At 39.2% G+C, this 23,672-nt stretch overlaps 1 protein-coding gene across 1 annotated transcript in view; it reads right to left on the bottom strand.

Moving 5' to 3' along the window:
• Positions 1-23,672, bottom strand: part of LOC108600167 (flocculation protein FLO11) — a 40,741-nt gene that overhangs the window by 15,147 nt on the left and 1,922 nt on the right. The window lies entirely within an intron of this gene.

Here is a 23,672-nt window from a genome sequence, read left to right as displayed (position 1 = left end):
ACAAAAATTGATTAAAAAACCCAAAAACGTGCTAAGCATTGACCTTTGCGGCAACGTGACGTGACGTTGCAATTCGTTTTATTTCAACATCTTGCCGCTTGCCGCTTGCCACTCGCCGCTTGCCTGTTGCGACGTTTACATATTCATTTGAATGCCAATAACAGCTGCAGCAGCAGCAGCAACAGCAGCAAACATATTGGCTGACAACTTCGACAAGCGAGGATTATGCAAGCGCCGCCACAACCAACTTGATAGCAACAAGCACAAGAAAAAAAATCAAATATCTTGAATGTATAGACAATATATAACGCATGCCATGTGGCAGCTTGTTGGGTGTAGCTACAGGTAGCCGTTATAAGGTCTGCAAATTGAAATGTATATTTGTAAACAAAGCGCGGAAGACGTCATTGACAAAACTCATTTAAATACATAGCTAAAAAATATGAATAACACACGAACTACTAGGCAGCAAACAAAGAATAGAAAATGTATATATAATATATATATATGCACAAGGGAATTTACAAAGTTAAGATAGTGAATTGCTACGTAGAATAAGAAACAAGACAAGTGTCATATTTGCTTTGTAGTCATAAACGTTTCATTAGTCTATTTATTTATTTTAGCTATTTAGTTTAGTGCTGCTAGTTACTAAACGATTAAATTTGGCAAGACTGAAAGCGTAACACCTGCTGGCTCCTGGCGTTAGTTGGCAGCTAATTGCATTTTATGCTTGCAGAATTATTTGACTGCTGTAGGGTATTCAATATTTGGTGCGACAAATTATCAATTCCATCTCGTATTTATTTATTATGGTCATCAGGCAGCAAACGTGTTTTTCCACTTCACAACAAAAACAACATGAGCGTCAACGAGCTCAAAATATATATCCAACTAATACATTTAATAACAATTTAAAGCAAACGATTTTTGTTTTCATTTGAGGCAAGTAGTTGTTTTAATATGCAACAAGTTGTATTGCCTTTTTGGTCTTCAGATAGAAATATCGCATGTTATCGCTCGCTGACAAGTGTCAAGACACTCGCGCGGGGCGGAGACAGCAATTTGAACAACTAATATTTAACAATACGACAGAACGTGCTGTTCCATTGAAAAACATATTTAATAGTTAAAATTTGTTTAGCTTTGTTTTTTATTATCAGTATATGCGTCACTAATAGTGAAAATAGTTTGTGTTCCGTTTGACTTACTAGCAAAACATACTTTGTTTAGGACAAACACTAAACTTTGCTTTTTTTTATTATTTATTTACGTTTTTCACTTCACATTATTAGGGCATACGCTGCGTATGCGTTATCTTATCAGTGATTTTGCTGATTTTGGCATTTTGGTTGCGTATTAAAAAGCTTATCAAGCGATTAATGAACTAAACAAAAGAAAAAAAACGTAACTAATGAATCACTCGACGCTTTATCACCGCGCTGTGGCACGCGAAACGGAGCGTGAAATACGATTTGTCCAGCGTGGGGAGCGCGCACCGGCAAACTAAACTGGTCGAGAGTGTCGAGAGTTGAAGCGCTCGGCAAAATGACGTTCGAGTGACCAACTGACTCAATGACTAGCCTGACAGAGGTGACTTGACTTGACGTGACTTAGCTGCGGAGGTGGGTGTTGAACGCTGACAACTGCGACGACGACGACGACGGCGACGACAACAACTATCGACTGTCGATAGCAGACTTAACTTGCATTTTCTGTGGCTTCTCGCGGCTTGTACTCTTTACTTTATTCTAAATTGAAAAAGATTTTCATGCTGTTGACACATTTGCACTGATTGAGAGGGAGAGCGAGAATCAGAGAACAATAGCTGCTTATTAAGCGTCTGTGTTTTTGCAGTGAATTGTTAAAATTGAATTAAAGCTGCTGCTGCGTCAGTCGCATGCAAATGAGTTGTGGCAACGTCAACGGGTGCGGTGGCTCTGCCCTAAACTTGCTTCTGGCCAGCTCTCAGCTCCTACCTGACCACACAAATGCACCACAGCAAAAGTCAATTGGATAGGCATACATACAAACAAACACACACACACACACACAGAGTACTGCCGACAGCCAGTCTGGCCACATGCTTTGCATACAAAGCAGTGCCTGTAATGACATCCAGTGCGTACGCTCGTGTGTGTTCCGTTCCGTTCAGGATGTTGTGCTTTATTGTAGCACAATGTGCATTATGTGCGAGTGTGTGAGTGTGTGTTCCATATAAAGGCTGCACTACGTGCATTTTGCACATTTGTTTGTTGACAACAATCCTTCAAAATGCAGCTGCTGCCTATTGGCGTTTCTAATCTAAATTTATGCGTAGTTTAAAACAATTGTACAAGATGGACTAATCTAATTGATCAAGAACTAACTGAACATTGTGCTCGTTCTACTTTGACAAATGAAATGTTTAAATGTAAAAATAGATTCACCCTTTTTTATTCACAAACATGTTTGACATGTTTAATAAACAAATATTTTCCTTTGGTAAACAAATCAAAATTTATCAATTAGTTGCGCTTGCCAATAACAATGAATATTGTTTTTCGAATTCCTCTCATTTATATTTCATTCCCAAATCAAGGATTGAGAACAATAGAACAACAACAAGAGTTCGCCAATCATAGGCGGGCCAAATAGAATATCAAAGAGGAAATTGGTGAGCCACCCATCCACCATCTGATACCAAATGGTATAGACAGAATTGCATTTGAGTTGAACCAAGAAAACCGAAGAATAAAAGCAACCTAGGGGCAAAAACTTGATCAGGATACAACAAATCGGGTACGGCAAAATGAGAAAAGCCAATGAGGAGCATAAAATAGAAGTCGAAAAAGTTTTCCTTTTTTGTTGTCCTTTTTTGTTGTCAAATAAATCAAATATTTTAAATTTGAGTTAAGCCTGTACTTCTCTAATATAATAATTTAATATATGATGATATTTGAAAAGTTTATGTAAGTATTTCATTCTTAGGTTAAGCAAATTAGACATCATTTTAGATCCCATCCCTGCTTTTTATCCCGGATTGTTTTTCTGTGAATGTAGGCATTATCTATGCTTTGTTTTTCTCATAGTATCTTTAAGAATTCTAGACTTTTGACATTATTTTTGTTTGGCAGGCATTTATCTATACTTCTAAGGGATCAGCCGATGGGAAGGGGTGTCACGGACTGGCAAAACAATTCAAGTTCGTAATGTGATCTGAAAATAAAATCCTGGTTCACTGCTGGTGGACACATCACAAATCGCAACATTGCAATGGTCTGTTTTGTTTTTCTGGCACATTTTAGGCTGGCTAGCGCCATATAAATAGATCAGGCTCGATGGCCGTTTGTTGATTTGTGTAGATGTCCTCAATTAAAATTAATTATGCCCAAGCGATACGCTCAATAAAAATTTAATTTGCAAAAATATGAGTCAAGAAAATACGCGACTATCACATAAGCCACATACAAATTTTGACATTTACTCGTAAGTGCTGAGGATACAACACGCGCACACAGATACAGCCCAAGTGCAGTTTAAATAATTGAAATTGAATTTTCAATGAGATGACGATGTCATTATTGTTGCTCTCATTGTTGCTAGCCACCGTCGTGAACACCCAGTCAGCCAGCCAGCCAGCCATCCAACGTACCACCCACCCGATCCAACCGAACAAGCAGGCTAGAGCAAGTATTTGCTGGCAAAGAACTATTTTTAATCAAGAGCACACGTTGCTTGCTTTTGGCAACTGCAGCATAACAGACAAACACACACACACACACTCACAATAGAAACGCAAGCATACGCACACACAACACTCACACTTGTATACAAATATTAGTTTGGTAATGCCGGCCGGATGCTGTGGGCGTGATCGGTATCTAACAGCCCTTTATAACTAACAGGCCACTCGTAATGCAGAGTGGCTCAAGTGGGCGAGAATCAATTCGTAAACACACACACACATACTCAGACAGACACACACACAGACGCATAGAAAATAATAAACACTTGGCCGGAATTTGTTCTGCATTTAGTTTTTATCAGATCAGGCGAGAAATAAATTTAAAAATAAATTGAGAAAAATCAAAAGTGTAAAATTCAACTTGTTGGCTTAACCAAGTCACACCAACGAACCCGCCCGCCCAACTCTTGGCCATATTGCGTGCCAAGTGGAAAATATTTCGCAAGTTTTTCTACATAATACGTATCATCAAAGTTCTTATTGCTTTTGTTGCTCTTCTTGTTGTTTCTAAACATATATTTATTTATTGTGAGAATAAGCACCGAATGTACAGACGCTCGACTCGTGAGTTTTATTTCTTCCCATTTAATAATTGCATTATTATTATTGCTGCTGCTGCCCGCAAAACCAAAACATAATAACAGAGTCCTTTGGCAAGCAATTGAGGGTTAAATATGTTATGTTTATGCCGCAAACGCAAAAATTAATGCCGCTAAATATTTTAACTGAACTTTGCATTTCATGTGGGTGGGCGGCATCAACTGATTGCCCCAAGCGGAATATTAAATTAAATGCGTGTGCGTCTAAGCAATTAGCTACTGCACAGTGTTGAACACTTCCGCTAAAAAATTAAAGAAATATACAAGAATTTCTTTTTATTTTCAAGTATAGAGTAAGCATAATCATTAAGGTTCATTTTACTCGAGGTGAGTGCAAGGTACACGCAGCCAATTGCAAAAATGTTTAATTATGCACAACACATTGAAAACAACACACACACACACGCACACAAAAACACATGCTTATGTACACACATACAGACAAGCGCATATGTAAACAAACAAATAATTAATTTGGCCAACAACAGACGAAGCATTTGTTGTTGATCGACTCTTTCTACTTCAGTCTCTAGCTACCCATCGGTCGGTCTCTCTGTTACACTCGCTCTATGACTATTCCGCTCTCTCTCTCTCTTTCTCTATCTCTCTTTACTCTTGGGAGCGCCATTAGCTTGACGCTGTTACGCGCGTTTGTTAAACAAACAAACAAACAACTGAGCACACTGTGCGCACACAACAACAACAAGAACAACAACAATAACTATAGGAACCAAATAATTTAAGGCAGCGGCAACAAGAGATTTCGCCGCTAATATCTAAATTCAAGCATTATTTTGCTTTGCTTCGTTTTTCTCTCTATTCCTTGTGACGTCGACGTTGACGCAGCCATTTAAACACACACAGCAGGCCCAGCAATATCGTTTAGTTTATCGTTCAAGTTTGCAATATTTACCTCAACGCATTCCAGTGCAGATTTTCGCATGACGTTCCCGATTGTAAAATTACTTTTCGCGATTTGACCTTTGTCTTATGTTGCATTTTAACCAATTAAAATGCTCTCGTGATATAAACAAATGTATAAGCTACAACCTTTCAATTATATAAAGGGTGTTTGAATACACAAATTGATAATTTCAGGTTTTTCTTCTCTCTCCAGGATTTAATTACATTTCCGATAAGTTAAATCGGCTTGAGTGGGAATCGAACCAGAAACTTTTAAAATCTTAAACTACAATGAAACTTGTTGCGGTCCACTCTGCACCCTTTTTCTAACTAACTTTTTTGTTTTACGATAACGAGTAAATTAATAGAATATAAAAACATATTAATAGAATATAAAAACATGAATCATATTATGTGCATGCTTCAGTTCTTAATTTGTGGGAAATAAGCTCCAATTGATTTAGGATATACACGAACCAAAGTATTCGGGCCTAACACTTCATGCAGATAACCAGACATAGCTAATTATAAAATAGTAGAGATGAACTATAAATATTTTACCTAAGTTAGGAGATGATAAGACCGGTTCTGAGAAAATATCAAAGAACCAGACGGTAGAAAGCTTTTTTATAGGGCCGTGACCAATGATCAATCTTTGGCGATCCTAGGCTATGAGCTTGCGGCGAAAGGCCGAAGGAAGGAAATGGATATAGCACTTAAAACTATAAAACTTTATTGAAAGAATTTCCTTCTTGTCAATATCGAATGTAAGTTTCCCTATATGTGCTGCATCTTTTTGAAGTACTAGACGTACTTGTAAATTTGCTTACTCAATTAGTACGACACATTTCAAGTAAAAGAAATGCCAAGAGCAACATAAATTACTGTGTCGGGCGGAGCAGCGAAACTTACCTGCAAAGAGAAGAAAGGAGCGAAAGGAGAAGCATGTTAGGCATGGTCAATAAATAAAGACAAATCATAACAAACAACAGCTATTAAAGCAAAAAGCAACATATATCTGCTTATGCTTACGCATACGCATACATGTGCACATAAGTCAACTAATTAGGCGCCCACATTGCGCATACGCCACGTTGTATGTGCTGTGTTGGTCAACGCACTCTTCAAGGCTGCCGCCATCAACGCTAGCAGCAGCAGCAGCTGCAAGCGAACATGTCGCTAATCATAATTTTTGATCTACAAATTAATTAGCGTGCGCACGAGTGTGATTGCAATTTATTGGACACCAATTGAGAGATCGCTGAGTATTTTCATTCATAAACATTATTGCTGCAGTGCACCAGGAGAGAGACAGAGAGAGAGAGAGAGAGCATAAAAGCTAAAATGTATTTATTAATTGCCAGCAAATGTAGCGCGTGTGTTACAAATTTTGTAATATTATGATGATGTCGTCATGTTGTCATTGCCCCCCACCCACCTCCATCTCCTTCTCCTTCTCCTTCTCAACGCAGTGCCTGAGTCGAGTCCACAAGCCCAATGGCCAAAGGCGCAATGCACCGCACAAAAGTTCAAAGTTGCAAATATCTCGATGAACATAAAAGTTTTTCGCACGTTTTGGGCATAGAATCATCAGAAGAGACGAGGCGGACGTTGGACGGCGCACGGGTTTATACTATAGAGGAATATTATTCATGGCGCATATTTTGACGATTGGGCAATAACTGAGCCGGCGCGGGGTTCGCCGCCAGTTGAAATAAATAATTGCAAATAATATTGGGCACTCAGAGCGCATGCCAAATGGCAGCACAAACTACGAATTCTACATACAAACATACAAAATAATGAGAATTGAAAAGAAAAATATTCGGTGGGTAAGTTTCGCAATAATTTAGCGATGACTCAAGATGCAAATTAAAAATTATAACCATAAAATAAAATAAGCAGGCAAACAAAAATGCAGAGCAATGTACGACTTGAAAATACCCTGAATACCATGAATTTTCTACTGCACAATTTGAATCTGCCATGCCCCTTGAAGCAGCAACTAGGGCTACACAACCTACAGGGCTGCAAATATTTGTACAATTGCATTCCTCTTAATGCAGTATTTGCCATAGAGCTTTTGTAAGATGCTTCACTTGAGCACACAAAGCGTGCTGTCATGCTCGTCCTTTGGCCAGGCCAACAGGTAAGGTAAGCAGCTGCCATTTGTTGAGTATTTCTTCGTATTTGTTTGCATTGCATGCCGCGGCACTCCCTTGCCAGGCTGAAAGGCTGCCAAGCGACTGACTGACCACAATCCCAATTCGCAAGCTAAACAAAAGTCGAAAGCAGCCGCAACCACACGTCACCAACATACAAACCTCACCAGCTCACACACACACACACACACACACACACACACATACCTACACATGCACATACACATATGCATGCCTTCACATGCAGCCAGAGTTTATGACCAAAGCAAAAACTATTACAACTTAGTACAACAAAACTGCAATTGTGGTCCCCCATTTCTTGGCAGCCAGCAACACCGCCGCAATCAGTTTCCCTGTTGCTGCTGCTGCTACTGCTCTTGCTGTTGGTCTTGCTGTGGGTCATTTCGATTGATTTTTACGGCTCACGGCCGCAGCGACTGTTGCACACACTTGGTTTATTTTAAATTATTTATATTGCACTTGTTTTGTTTGACTCTGCAGGACACAGCAGCAGCACCAGCAGCAGCAGCTGTGAAGGAGACTTTTAATGGCGCCAGCACACACGGAGCGGAGCACATTGCTCGACAGAATTAATTAAAAACTAGACAGCAGAGAAAGCTCTCTGATTTATGAGCAGCTCATTAAGGAGCTATTAATTTTTATTTTATTCACAAGTTTGTTCGCTGCGCTAATTCTGGTCGCTAAAAATTCGCATGCTAAATTTCGCGTAATGCAAATACGTTAAGATTTTCATAATTTTCACACTTGAAAGAGCGACGCTTTGCGGTAGTGTGTGCGTTATTTCTTAATTAAATTTATTAATTGCACACAACACGAGCCAACGAGCACACAACGGGGCGTATGAGACACCCACAACATTGTGGGCATGGTGGGCATGGTGGGCACGTTGGGGTAAAAGAACCGCCCAAAAACAGAAGAAAAAAGCAAATCTCATATGATTTATATACGCGCCGAAAACTTTATTATAGCACTTGTACTTATGCCAAACACAAGTGGCCATAAAGCAAATACTTTTGATTTCGAGCGCTTCAAATCTTTAGCCTTCCACTCGCTGCAGTTCAGTGGAGCTCTTCAGTCATCAGTAGCTGCTATATAAAGCCCACATGCCCACCTGGGGTTAGCGTTGGCCACTTTTCAACGCCTTTGTTGTGGGCGTTTTGTTTGTCAAACAATTAGTCTCAAGCGAGCCACTGCCAATGCGCGGCTATGTGTCACACTCGTCTGCGCTTAATCACACGAAATTTCAAATATTTTCAATATTTTCGCAAACAGCAAGGGGTCCCAAAATGCCAAAACTGTGACAAATGCCAAAGTAATTAAGAGCTGCGCCCCTCCCCTACAAGCGAAATGCAGTTGCAAAGCTTTTGCCAAAATTGCTCATAACAAGCAATGCTGTGTGGTTGTGGGGGTGGTAAGCTGTTGGTTGTTGGGTGGTGGATTTCTGGCACAGAGAGTGACGGTCTGGTGGGCTACGCTTTGTAAGGAGAGCGCATTTAGCCTTGGCCGCATGTTTTCCATGACAATTTTCAGCTTAATTCAATTCATTTAATGCGATTTTAATGCAACAATTTGGTCATTTCATGTCACATCATTTCTGCTGCATAATTAGCAAGCGCGAGGGGTAAGCCTTTGAAATAACCCAGTACGAAATTAAAGATATAGTAGATCGGCTTAGCTATTAATAACAAATTGCTCATAGCCAAATAAATAATCGCCGATTGGTTTCACTGGTCGTGGCAAGATTCGTTTGACTTGCCACCCAGTTGGGTAGGAAATAGCGAAACGTCAAGAACCATAATCAGAACATGCAACAATGTAGTCACAGCTATTGTGTGGGCGTCTCTAATGGCAACTGCACACAAAGTATAAGAAGAAAATAATGGACCCGATTGAGAAACATTGCAAAGATGCGACTTATGTATTTGTTTAGTGCGCGTACTGTCTGTTTGTTGTTGTTGCTGCCAGCTACAGGTGTTTATCATTGTTGTTGCTTTACGAACATAGAGCAAGATCTAGACAAAGAGAGAGAGAGATAGGGAGAAAGTGAGAGAGAGGTGGAGCGGAGTGCGGTAAGAGACTTTTGCAACGATGGCGTTAAAATATTTGCCAACAATTTTCAACTTTTTATTTTTGGCCATTTAGTCGACGCCATTGTTGTTCTTGTCGTCGTCGTCGTCGTTGCTTTGCCTTTATTTGCTTCAGTCGCTTTGAAATTGTTTTTGGCGTTCAGTGCTTTTGGCTTTTGTTATTTTTATAACGTATGCATAATCTCTCTGATTATTTAACTTGTGCTAAATACAAATATTTAGAAATATATTGTAGCAAATTTTATGCTATTTTTCTTGGCAGCTCTGCTTTAAATTTCTTCAATTATTTCTAGCCGTTGTCAGCTCAACTCTGCACTGACAAAAACGAGGGTCATTAATTTAAATATGTAGACAACAGACAACACTCAAATTCAAATACAAATACAAATACAAATACCTCTGTGTATACGAACATAAGTATCGTTAAGTCTAAAATTTATCATAGAGTTTTCTGTTGTCAGCGACTTTGATTTGGCCGCGCTCATTTCTATTGTTATTTTTGGAATGCAGGTGGGCAAAAAGATTGCAGGCCCAATCGAAGCGAACCACAGCTTTTCTCTTCACGCAATTTCTCCAACATACTGATAACCTTGAAAAGCGGTGTGAGAATATTCAACTGAATTTCTCACAACGCCCACGGCAAACTCAGCTGGCCTCATAAACTAATTTCCCAACAAAAAAAAGCGAAATACCGGCCGGCGTAAATCATAACATGATACAAACATATTTATATTCATACATATATGCAACTCTTTTAAGTGCTTTAGGTATATGCCCAAAATGTTGGGCCCTCTTAGCCCAACAGTGACTAATAAATAAAGTCGTTTGTATTGTTTAAAAATATACATTAGAAACAAAAATTATCAGCTGTTCACTGTCAGCCTCTAGGCATAAATATATTAATTAAATATTTCGACAATAGAGCCAACTAGCAAACTATTAAGTGATAAACATAGAAACTATTCGTACATTATACACAGACTAATAAATTATAAACAAATTTGAAAGATTATGTTTATTACCTTTTAGAGGTCGCTGAACTAAATGTTAGTTTTGTTAAACAAAAATGTTCTAAATGATTCCAAACAGCAGATGTAATTTATTTTCAACTAAGTGCATAGAAGATCTTGCATAAATGCAAATATTCCAAGAGATCTAAACTATAGGAGCAAGTCTGTATGACTTACCGAGTTTTGTACACACAAAGAATTTGGTTTATGTTGTGCTTAATCATAGTTAGATATAATTAAAACTCAGCCACGCTTGACACGGTTGGAACAGACGATTGAAGTTTATGCGAAATTTGGGGAAAATACTCAGGAGGTGTCGATTGGTCAAGCTTGACTTACCTATTCAATTTCTTTGTCATGGGTATTTACTACGGTATGCGAAAACCGAAATGAAAACGAAAGCACATAAAAAACAAACAAACTTCTTATAACTGACTTATAGTTAAAACTAACACTTACAAATCGTATAGTATTATTTACAATTATTATTGTACAATCTTTGTATTTCACTCGTTTGCAGAAATCCCAACATGGGAACACATTTCTAACTAATGCTATTCCTACATATAAAAAGTGCTAGTGTCTGCTATTTAAGTCTTTAAGAATATGGAATGTTAAATAAACGAGCCATTAGCTTACCTTGGCACAGTTTATTGTTATTTTTAAGCGATTTATAGGTTGCAGAAATTGCCATTAAATCAGCTAATACTTTAATATGCTCAAAATTAACTTACTATCGCATAATAAACTGATAGAGCACACACCATGGCGCTCATAATGGCTAAATAAACAATGCCAAAAAATAATATAAAAATCGTTAAATGACGCTTGAGAATTTTGTGAAGTGCGCGACATGGCGTCAGCCAAAGTGCAGCGCCATTTAACACATGAGGCAAATTAAGAGCATAAATAATAAACAAACAAAAAATCCCAAATGGGCTGGGAAGCAACGTCAAGTGGCCCACGCTTTGAGTCGCATATAAGAAAAACAGTTGCTGGACCGAGCAAGAGAAAAAAGAAAGACGACAAGTTTGTCAGTCACTCAGTGAGACAGTCAACCACACTTGTCTTGATAAATTTGAATGGAATGAAATTAATTAAAAGCCTGTAAATCTATGCCAACAAAGTAGAAAATAAAATATTTTATGGAATACGCGCAGGCTGCGCAATAAGCTTGTCAAAATAACTCACAATTTCGACTGAATGACAAACTGAGAGACTGAATAAAGAAACCACAGCATAGGATGATGAATGCACGCGAGACAGTTGCCAATTGCTTTAATGCATATAATTTAAATTTTCCTTTTATAAAACAGCGCCCGCACGCATTAATCAACATTTTTGGAATGGAAAGCAAACAAACAAAAAATGTCTACAATTCGCGTTAATTTTATTCATATTTAATTTATGCATTCAGTCTGGCAATGCGCTTTATTTTTCGCATCGCTTTTAATTACTATAAATGTTGAGCAAACATTAATTACATTTTATTATGTGCTGATAGCAAGCTGAGGAATCAATGATAAATTTTATTTATAACTTTGCTTTATTTTATTAATAAAGGATCATAAATCATATGGCTAAATGGCAATGCTGCGACTGGTTTGAATTCCCAAAAGCTACAGCTCATATCAACTAATGAGAAGATGCAACTAAGTTTGTGCCTCAAATTGGGTCACGCCCACTCAAATATGCCGTAAGAGCCAGCAAGCACACACGATGGTATAAGCATATATATTTATATATACACATACAGTTTAGTTATATATATATGCAACATATAAGTGTTTGCGATTATGGGCTACCTTTAGTTTGGGCAACGTCAAAGGTAAAAACTTTTCGGGCGCGCCATCGCCTTGTGAAAATGGAACGCAACAAATCTTGCTTCCCAAAATAGACGACAGCGACAGCAATGGGACAGCTTAGTGCTGACTTTGCTCCATAGTCATTGGGGCGGAATGCGCCAGGCAAATATTAGTAGCGACCAACTTGTTGAGGCATTGTAAGTATCTAAGCTGATTTGCTCTCTCCGCCTGTCGACGCATTGACAGCAGTTGCCATTGCACAAGGCCAAACGGGCAACAGTTGTCAATGCTACACCCATCCCATCCCACCCCACCCCACCCAATGAGCTTTATTGCTCCACATATTTACATGGCGTGCGTGAAGAGTTCCAGAGGGGCGAGGAGTGACACGCAGACCTGAGCGTGTGCGTGTGCATGGAAATTTTCCACGCCATTTTGCCGGACGACGTAAATCAAGTGAAGGCACCGCGCTGCATTTGCTTTGAAGGCAACTGTCACAGGCGTTTGTACTTAAAGATTTTTGTTTTTAGCTTTGCACTTACCAAGCGCTTGGCTTAAGAACTTTTCACTGTTGTCGCGTTTTATTACAAAGCACAGCGAAATCAACGCACTCGCTAAATTACTTTTAGCCACAGGCTAGGCACTGGTCTTTGTTGGCTTTTATTGTCGCTCGCTCGCTCGCTCTCTCTCTCTTATGCCTTTTGAAGTTATTTACATGTGCTGTGCAGTTGCCTGACAATTGTTGTCGTACCCCGCAGTTACAAGAAAAACTTTTGCCAAAAAAATACAAAAAACCAAAAACAAAAAAAAACAAAAACAAAATGCCAGCGGTTATTTGACACAAGTCAGCTAGTCAGCGTTTTTATCAAGCGTTCAAATTTGTTGACAACATGTTGCGGCTGATTGTTATTGCAGCTCTCTCGCACACACACACACACACCCAAACCAATACGCACACGCACACACTCTCACTCTCAAACAGACACTTGTCGTTGTGTGTGTGTGCTGTGTGCAGTGTGATGAGCAAAAATGCTAAATACGTTTTTACAATGTTACAATGATTTCAATGCTGCTGCTGCTGCTGCTCCACTGTAGAGTAATCTAGCTAGTTTAAAGCTAGATTCCGATACTGACATCTAACATTCCACAAAATCTCGCGATTTTATATTGAAATGTATGTAGTGATTTAAAGGTTCAAAATATACCTACAAAAGAGAAATCTGTCTCATGTAGTTAGATCAGGTAGATTAAAATTTGATTTTAAATTCTATAGCACTTCAGTATGTAAGCAACTGAAAGCTTTCAATGCATTGGATAAGTACAGATCAGATGATATATTAAAATAAGTAGATTTGAATGTACCCTGCAGTACAAGAGGTGTCAACTGCTACCCAGAAGCCTATGGTAATCTTTGATCATGGGTCTTTACTAGAGTAAGCGACTGCTCGACCACCTAGCACCCATTTATATTTATGATTACCGGTGCCGGTGGAGAAAGTTCTGTGTGAATTCCCCCTAACCCCTAACATTGGGAATCATGTCACTAGTTCCCGCTAATCAATGTGGTGACGATTAACCTTATTCTAGACATTTTATACAAAAAGCGAATTGATACGGTAGCTGCCTAGTAAGCAGCAATGTCAACAGCTATGAAATAGTGCTCAGTCGAATAGGGTATCTAAATTTGTAGCCAGCTTAATTTTTACTGAGCTTGGTTCGCCAGCACTGTGACGAGTTCCAGGGCTGAGTTTTGCTAACGCCATTTGCTTTTTTACGCTTTGCTTGTGTTTGTGCTGCGCTCATCGATTGTTCAGCTTGACTAGGCTGCGCTTTTAGTTGACCTTAACTATATACACAGTTTTATTTGTGTGCTCTTCAATGTTTCGGACGCTGATTTTGAGAGTGCTGCAAATATTTTGTGAGTTGGATATGAAATAGTTGTGTTGACACGGCTATTTCTGTCTACTGTTCACAATAGACTATTTATGTATGTACTTGTGTATCAACCCAGACCAATAAACCAACTAACTGACTGATTGCCTCACTGTCTCTAGCTTTGGTGATTTCTGTCTGTGCGTTCGTACTGTCTGTTTGTATGTCTGTTGGGCATTTGCTTGCGATTTTATAGAGCTTGGCAAACGTCAAAGTGATGCGCATTGAATGCGTTTGGTAGAACGACCTAAAACCTAAATACGGCGCTATTTTCGAAAGTGCTTTCAAGTACGCAAAAAATGCGTCTTGTCGTTTGATGTGGATAGAGAGAAGCACCGAGCAAAAGCATCAATCGCTGACCAGCAGCAGCAGCAGCCACATATAAACAATCCAACTCGAGTTGAACAATGCAAGCCAAAAAGGGAAACATTTCTTTGCTTATTGCCAACAAATTAATTTCGCTAGAGCAGCAACTAAAACTCCCAACTTGAGAAGAATTTTACTTTACAGAGCACTAAGAGCGTCGACAATAAGTTGAGCATTTTTATGCGGGTCTATGAGTTAAGCAGACGACGACAAAGTCCTAAATAAACAAAACCAAACACTGCACAAATATGTCGAGTCGGTTGATCCCCAATCCCCCACAATCCTATTCCTCATGCCTCTCTCTCTCTTTGGGGAAGTTACGTTTTGAAAGTATACAGCAGGCAAGTGAAATGCATTAGAATCTGTGCTCATGCATGGCTACGGCAGTACGACGACTGTGCGTTCGACTGCTTGCCAAGTTATTTGCATTGCCAGCTACTGCGTATCTTTCAGATACAAGTGCGTGGCGTGAGTATTTTAGCGCTTATTTGGGCTAAAAAACTTTTGCCATTCGGCTCACCATGGCTGACAATGCTTAGAGGCCTAGAGCCCTGCACGCTGTTTTGTCTTTTCTATTTGTTGCGACTTTGTGTTGTGTTGCGCCGCCTGCCAGTTTGCCTGACAGTTGGCTCGTGTCGATTAAATTTGTGGCTGCCCCAAGAGAGAGGTGGCTTAAGTAGCAACGTTCGTTGCCTATCTATTTATAATGCCGGCCGGGGCAGCATCAACGCAGCAGCAGCAGCAGCAGCGCCAATTGCAGTTGCCTATACTAAACATCAGCTCTTGATCTCCGTCTAAGACTTTTAGCGACTATGTCTGGCTGCCTACTAATGCATAAATGAAAACCAAATTGCCTTAAACTCGTACACAGCAAGATAAAAACTAAATTCCTAAACAAGGAAGGACATTAAAATACAAATATCTGCATGCGTGTCACTTGCAGTGTTGTCATTGTATGCAGTCAATGTGAAAGAGTCGAAAATAGTAGAGAGACTGCTGAGCCTATCGAAAGTATTGAGAAAAGCAAACATTTGTTTATAACTTGCAGAATTTTTAATCAATTTACGAATGCAAATTACGGATAAATCCAGTCATCGAATTGGTCATTTACTTTTTATCGATAGTATCGATATACATCACTTAACATGTTACTATAGTTTTCTGTTCTTTCTATGCAGAATACATTCGATTGACACATCTTTTGACTTTGATTTCATTTTACGATTCTCTTGGAATACCAAGTTTTATTACACTATATCGTTCTAACTGATGCTTCTTGTATACAAGCGTATTTCTATTAGTGACAAATGTCTTAATAAACTGGTATGGGAACAGCATATAAAAGCTGGCAATAACAGACAGTTTAAAATCATATTACGTACATAATTTATATTCAAAACCTCAAAGAAGAGCAAAGTCGAAATAAAACAACGTATGCATGTCGGGCGTAGAGGAGCAACAAAAGCGGGCGCATAAAAATATATATATATATATATATCTGCATATACACCCACTATACATAGAGCACACCTTGGAGTCTAAACCAAATCGAATGCAAAACTTTTACAGTCCGCCCTCAAAACATAATGTTTTGATACCAATTGCCACGTTGTTGTTGTTGTTGCTGCTGTTGTTGTTGTTTGTTTGTTTCTTGTTTGGCTCTCGCCCGCTCAATATTTGTCCTTCATTTGAAAGTCAAATGCGTGTGGCAGCTAAGAAATCTGTTGCGCTATGGTCTGTGACTGTGACCGGGACTGCGACTAGGGATGGGCATGAGCATAGAACTCGGACTGGCTGGGATTGCGACTGGCTGAGTATATGAATGGAAATCGGGCAAGAAAAAAATACGAATAATAAAACAGAAAATTTCATAAAGCATTCTAATGAAAGTCGAATGAAAAATAAGCAACAACAGACAAAACGAAGAATGTATAGAAAAGTAAGAAACATAACATAAATTTTAAAAGCCTGACAAGCATAAACATACATATATGTATGAATATATATACATATATATATGAGAGCATATGTATAAGATAAGATGTGAGCAGCCAAAATATATAATAATAAAATAAAGTTGATATAAAAACCAGGCAAAAGAACTATGGGACTGTCCGCGCCCGAGTTGCCGAAAATTGGTTTAAAAATAACTTCAGGCTGATCAAAATTTATGATTATGATGCGAGGCGCTCATCTTGCCCCCACACTCCCCGCACAATGCACGCACTGTCGATTGTATGACTAAATGTAACTACAAATGTTTAAGTTAACAACGCACACAAGCTTCAAGTAAACAAAAACAAAAAACAGCAAGCCAAATGGGAAATGCGCAACTGAAACCAATAAAAAAGTCAAATAGCAAACGCAGACAGCAATGAGCTAAACAAAAGGCGTAAGAAATAACAAATTAGGCAAATCAACAAATTTCCAAATTGTTCACAATAACTCCCCACACACACACACACACACACACATACGAACATCTCTATGTAAGCTGTGAGCCCATCAATTAAACGCGCAAGGTGGCAAAAATCTGAAAGATTAATCAATAAATGGACACCATGGGAAAAAAAGAATTTTTCATTTCGAATCATTTAATTGCTATTTATTTCGGCGCATAACTTTGATTACTCCATGGCCCCTTTATGAAATTTATGCAAAATTATCCACACACATTAGCGCCATAATTCATAAACATGGGGTGTGGGGTGGGTGGGGGTAATGCTGCTGCTGCTGCTGAGTTACATTTTCATTATGCTGCGTGCCATAATTTCCATATTTATTTGTTTGCTTGCGAATGAGGACACAAATGTCGAGACTACGCCGCTCTTTGCGCGTCTCTAATAGCAACAAATTGCCAAAATGTCAATGAACCGTAGTGTTGGCATAAGCTGACCGTTAGAGGAGGGCGGGGATTGTAGCTGTTAATATTGAGAGCAAAGTTCAATGCTTGCGCATATTTATGACCAAAAGCAGATTGTGAGGAAACGATTTTTCAATTAGCCACTGGCCTGTCCAGCGGCCACCCTTAGGCAAACAATTCTGGTTCAGCATATTTATTTTCCAAAAGATTTGCTCAAATACTTGTCCCAAATGATAACAACAGCAAACGCCCTCAACACTCAACTCGGCGCGTATGTTTGCTCTGCCTCAGCACCTACAGTCGCCACCTACAGCAAGAGGGAGGGAAGCAGAGCAGAGAGAGCAGCCTGGGGGTCAGTGTTTACCTTTAAGGGGACAACGCTTAAATAAACTTTACTTTAGCTAGATTGTTAGGACAGTTGTCACAAGTATGTCTCAATCAAGTAGAATTCTCATACAATAAACTTGCCATAAGATTATTATCAGCTGTGATTATAAACTGGATTGAGTGTTGGCTTTCAGTTCCTTTTATTACAGTTCAATGCCCTCAAAAGTTATAGAGCTATTACAAGAAATCAATATTTAAGCACATTTCAAAATGACTGGCTACTAATCCAAAACTTTCCGAACATTAAAAAATTAAAATATAAGCACGTTTGTTATACGTTCATATCAAGCTGAAATTGTTGCAGATTCCCACAATGAGATTGTTGAATGCCCAGTCAGTAGTCACAGTTGAAAGCTCAACGAGTGCTGCGAGAACTTAGCAGGACCTTTAGAGCTTAAACTATAGCGACGAGTGACAGCAACAGTTGCCACATTGTCCAGTTAGCAGCTTTGGCCAGCAGCCAAAATTACATTTTATGCGCTTTTAAGTTGTTCAAGAGTGTTCCATTTACGCTTTTGTTTAAAGGGTGCAATAAATGAAAAAAAAATAAAAGAAAAAAAGCAAAGCTTTTCCTTTTTTGCCACAAAAGCCAGAGCGACCTCGGTGTGGATCAAGTCGACATTAAAATAGTTTGGGGATTTGTATTTATGTTGATTGCATTGTCGTGCCATGTAATGGCATGTTGCCGATGAGAATACGAGCCGCAAAGCAGTCGTGTGTTGTGTGTTAAAGTGGGATTTGTGTAGAAATTGAGAAGTTGTTGCTACGTGCCGCTTGGCGAGGCGGGTGAGGAGGACTGCAGATTTATGAGTGGGAGCGTAGATACTAGTGCTGGTAGTGGGTGGGTGGGTCTGTGTAAAATGCAATTTTGTGTGCTGACAGAACTGCAAAAACTGACAGAGAGAGATAAAAACCTTAGTTTGACTAAAAGTTCAGAGTGCAAAGAGTCAAAACATTAAAGTGGCATCCCCATTGAAAACGAAACGACAACATCAAACTAAATCTACAACTTCGTAGCAACATTTCATACACAGAGAAACACACAAACACTAACTGCATGCACCTGTTTCAACTTCAAGTCAGAGGCTGCTTTATTTTTAGACTGACTATTTGCCATGTTTGACCCACATCAAGTGCCTGACAATTTTTGTTTATTAATATGCCAGGCAGGCAAGCAGCCAGGCAGGCCCAGAGCTCTAGACAGCTGTTGTTGCTATTCTACTTTATATGGTAAATAAAGCTATCATTGCAGTGCCGGCTGAATTTAATTGCCACGCACTGTACGCACTGCATTTGCCAGAGATTTGCATCAAGTAAAACTTGAATCGCAATTTTTGTTTACTGGGAATTATATTTAAATATAAATAACGTTGATTGCGAATAAATCACAGAGTCTTTCTATAATTATGCAATGTGGTTGTTTAAACTCAACTTTGTATTAATAAGCTCTGAAGTGAACTCATCATTTGCATATTTGAGCGATACTCAAGCACAATATTTTATAATCAAATGCGAATTGTTTGCTAATTGGACAATCATATCACGAGCTCAACTTGAACAAAGCATCCATTATTATAGGAGATTTTTTTATAATACTGCTGTTGTTGTTGTTGCTCCTGTTGTTTGTTATTGCGCCTGTTGGCAATTTATCTGTATCGAAGTGGCATTAAAAATACATTGACCACACTTCTTGACATACCATGGTCAAATGTTTTGTGTGCATTTGTCAAACTGAAAATAAATCAGACAAAAACGCCAAGCAAACGCAAGACGCAGCGCAAAATGACAAATTTTCGACTCGTTTCGTTCTCGGCTTTTTGGCAATTGTATAATCTACTCTGTACCTTCTATACTCTTTTATTTTTTTGGGCTTTGTGCGCGCCAAAATGCTTCATGCAACTGAAGCTAATGAGCAATGTGACACAATTTGCAAATACGCCCACATCCACACTTTGGGGTAAGATTAGGCTGTTTTTTAGTAAAAAGATTCAACCTCGATTCGGTGACAGCGTCGAGCAGCAGCAGCAGCAACAGCAACAACAACTGCATCTGCATCACCAAACAGCTGAAATTTGCCGTTAAAAATATCAAAAAATATCAAAATATAAAATGCAAATTTTATGCCACATTTAAAATAGCTGGCGCAATGTTTTGTAATTTATCAACGACCGCCCGCATAAGAAGTGAACGCCAGGGGTTGGCTGCCGTCCGGAGTGAGCAGGGCGTGGCAGGCGTGCGACTGCTACAGCTACAGCTACAGCTGTGGCGACGCACGACGCACGACGACGACGACGACAACAGAAACAGAAACTATGGCGACGATGGCGAAATTGTTGCAACGGCAGCAGCAACGCCAATGCAGACATTTCTTGACACTTCTCTAAATAGTTTTGCGTGCGACGCATTGAGCAAGAAAGAAAGCGCAACTATCGAAGTGGCAGCCACAGGAATGGGGAGGGGCAAGCCTCACATGGTCACTCGAGTGCCAAAATGTCCCCGCACGCCATTAAAAATGTTGCGAAAATTACACAGCAAACTGAAAGGTGTTCTAATGAGGCGTGTGCCGGAGTCTTCACGTATACACTCGTGTGTGTGTGTGTGTTGCGTATGCTTGATTTCAGTTATAGCATTTGTTTACAGGGGGCGAGCATGTGGGTTGCTTGAATAGCTGTAGCATGAGTGAGATCTCAATGCATAAAAACAATTTAGAAGCCATGAACGATATTTTCATTTGTTTACCAAACGAGTTGTTGCGTCAAGCGTTTTTTTAAGACAACCAGGCGTATGAGTAATTTAATGTCGAATGAATGTCTCATTACCTTTATCCTTTTCTTAATAACAAATATTTTATATGGCTTTGTTTATAGCGTGGACAGATTAGGAGAAAGCTTTTATAAAGGTCAAATCAAAATTTCACTGCCATTAATTTTAAAATAAAATGCATATACTACCATTTACTCTGACTGGTATGGATATATTGTTAACAAAAATAATCTTATCTTACTATAACTAAATATATAAAATGTTCATTTAATTCATTTTGCTGAGCCATTAGCCTCAATTTAAAGAAATAAGTTCAAAATCAAGGTCGTTCCATACAAAAACTACATGCAGCATTTAGAGAGAAAGCGCGAGGGCAAAGGGACTGGGAGCACACGCACAAAAAGGGCGCAAGAATACAATGGACATGCGACATCATCCATGTCTTGATCTTGTTGCCCAGGCAATGCTACGAATACAAATTGTTGCATTTTACAGAATGCGCGAGAGAGGAAGAGCAAAATAATAACAAAAAAATGTAATAAAGAATGAGAAAAGCAAGGAAATTCATAGCATTCCATTTGAATAAAGCGTTGCGGCAGGCAGCCAAATGCAATTGATTGAAAGCATATTATTATTATAATGAGCAGACGCAACATGCAGAATGACCTTAAAGGGGGAAAAGAGGGTGCAACGCACACGTGTTGCAAGTTAAGGTAGCAGGGAAAACACTAAGAAACAAAAACGACAGCACTAAGCAAGGCTACTCAGTAAGTTATTTTCAAAAGAATTCGCGTATACACTGAGAGAATATGGCAAGGAAATCAGTAAACACTTTCTCGCCTTTCTATCTTTTGCCTGTGAGCTAACTCAATCAAACTAGAATGCAGCAGCTAAGGCCTAAGGCCCTCGGGCTGACCAACTAATCTGATCATAGTGCTGGCCAGTTGGCCATTTTGTACTAGTAATTCCGCTTTGTGTTTCTCGCTTTTGTTTATTTGCTGAAATGCGTGCGCTTCATTTCATTTTCCGGCGAATTCCGAGCCGCATTCAACGCTAATGCTAATCAAATGTGTGTGTGTGTCGGTGTGTGTGTCATGTCTCTTGTGTGTGTGTGTGTGTCGTATGCGGATGGTGTGGGTTGTGTGTGTGTGTGTGTGTGTTGTGTGTGTGTGTTGATGTGTGTGTGTGTGTGTGTGTGGATGCTTCACACACAACAACAACATTCCCTGTGGCACCAGCAGCCAAGCTGCCTGTTGATCATCGCTGTTGTTGTTTTCGTCAAAAACATATGTCTGCAATATGCAAAAAAGTAATGCACAAGCACTGACAATGCCTAAGCACAGCGTCCCGCCCACTCTCCCATTGGGGCGCAGTCTTCTTCTATATGTATGAACATGAACATTGGTTTACATGAAATTTGACTTTGGCGCGCCGTGCGTTGCCAATATAATTGTATGGCCGTGTGTGTGTGTGTGCGAGTTGTATGTGTGCGTAAACATTGCGCAAAACCGAAAACAACAAAATTATTCATACGCCACGTTGTACCGCATCCAACTAGCAGTGCCACTGGCACGGGGCAAAGACGTCAGCGAGACGCGGCTGATTCAGACACAAACAACAGCGGCCAAAACGAAATTTGACTACAAAAATGGGCAAAATACAAAGCAGAAACACAACAGTCAGCCACCCAGCATCTGTACTTAGTACGAGAGATGTGCGTTAGATAGTTGTGAGGTGTATGTGTGAGAGCATCTTTGTTTTGCGGCAATTTCGCCGCATGTTTTTCGACACTTTTTGGCGCGATTAGCTTGGGCTAAAAACAATGAACCGACGCCCTGGCTCCATGGATATTCAAATAAATTTTGTAATGCTAGTTCCTTGCTGTTGTTGTTGCTGCTGCTGTTGCTGTTGCTACTGTTGTTGATGATGCAAGTGCAAATTTATTTCCCACTTTGTTGCTTGCGTAGCAACAAATATTTTGTACAAATAAGTTCTTGCTGCCCGAAACCCACAAAAGGGATTCAAATGATTTTCCATATGGTCATGCGAGTACATTTACAATTTGTTCACATTGTGTACTTTCAATGTGTGTCATAAGTGAGAGGAAAACACGTACTCCTCTAATTCCATGTATTATTAACAATCCAGCCGAATCAAATCAAACCTCGTCCCATCTAGCATCATAGATTGGACATGACGGAAAGTTTTGAATACATTATTTAACTTTGAAACACAACTCAAAGTGGTTATTAAAGAGAGTTCGTTGGCAAATTTAGCGCTGAAACCAATTGCTGTTGATTCTAAAATAGAGTTTTTTCAAGTACCTAATATTTCCTTTATAATTCTTATACAGCAGTTTGGTAGATAGATTAGCTAAAGTTTCCAAAATAGTAGATTACCCATTTATTTTATTTATTTGCCATAGTTTTTGGTTCAATGAAAAAAAGTTAACTGCGCTTTAATTTTCCACTAATATGAACATATTTGCTTCATCATCAAATCAAATTATTCAATACAGTCTATGTGATAAACTTTAAAATTTTCTAAAAGAAAATCTGTTAATTGTTAAGCTTTCGTTATTTACTTGCTACATCATTTCTAGAATCTGATGGAAGATTCAGATTCATATGATATGTATATATGTCGTGCTTTGCCGTCGTCTAATTAGCCATTGAATTTTCAACGTAACGCCGGACACAAATTCATTTTGGATGTTGGGGCAGTTCTAAAAATACCAGACAGGGCAACACTTACAAAAAGTGTTTAAGAGCAACAACAACAATTCCACAGACATACCCCAAGTGTCTCGGATACACATTCATACACCTTCTGCGGTGCTCAAGCGTAAAAAATTACATTGAAAATTCCCATAAAACAGGCAACAACAAAAAACCAAAGAGAGCAACAACATTTGGGACGGCCCTTTTGCCTATTTCTCATTTGACTTACATTAAATAAGATTTTACTCTTGCTGTTGTTGATTGTCGCGGCAGCAGCAGCAGCTAATTTTGAGCGCAGGCTGTTGCTCATTTCATTTAGCTTTGTAT

This window comes from Drosophila busckii, chromosome 3L, assembly GCF_011750605.1.
Source record: "Drosophila busckii strain San Diego stock center, stock number 13000-0081.31 chromosome 3L, ASM1175060v1, whole genome shotgun sequence".
Lineage (NCBI taxonomy): Eukaryota > Metazoa > Arthropoda > Insecta > Diptera > Drosophilidae > Drosophila > Drosophila busckii.
The sequence above is the reverse complement of the archived record's forward strand: the minus strand, read 5'-3'. Positions and strand labels throughout refer to the sequence as shown.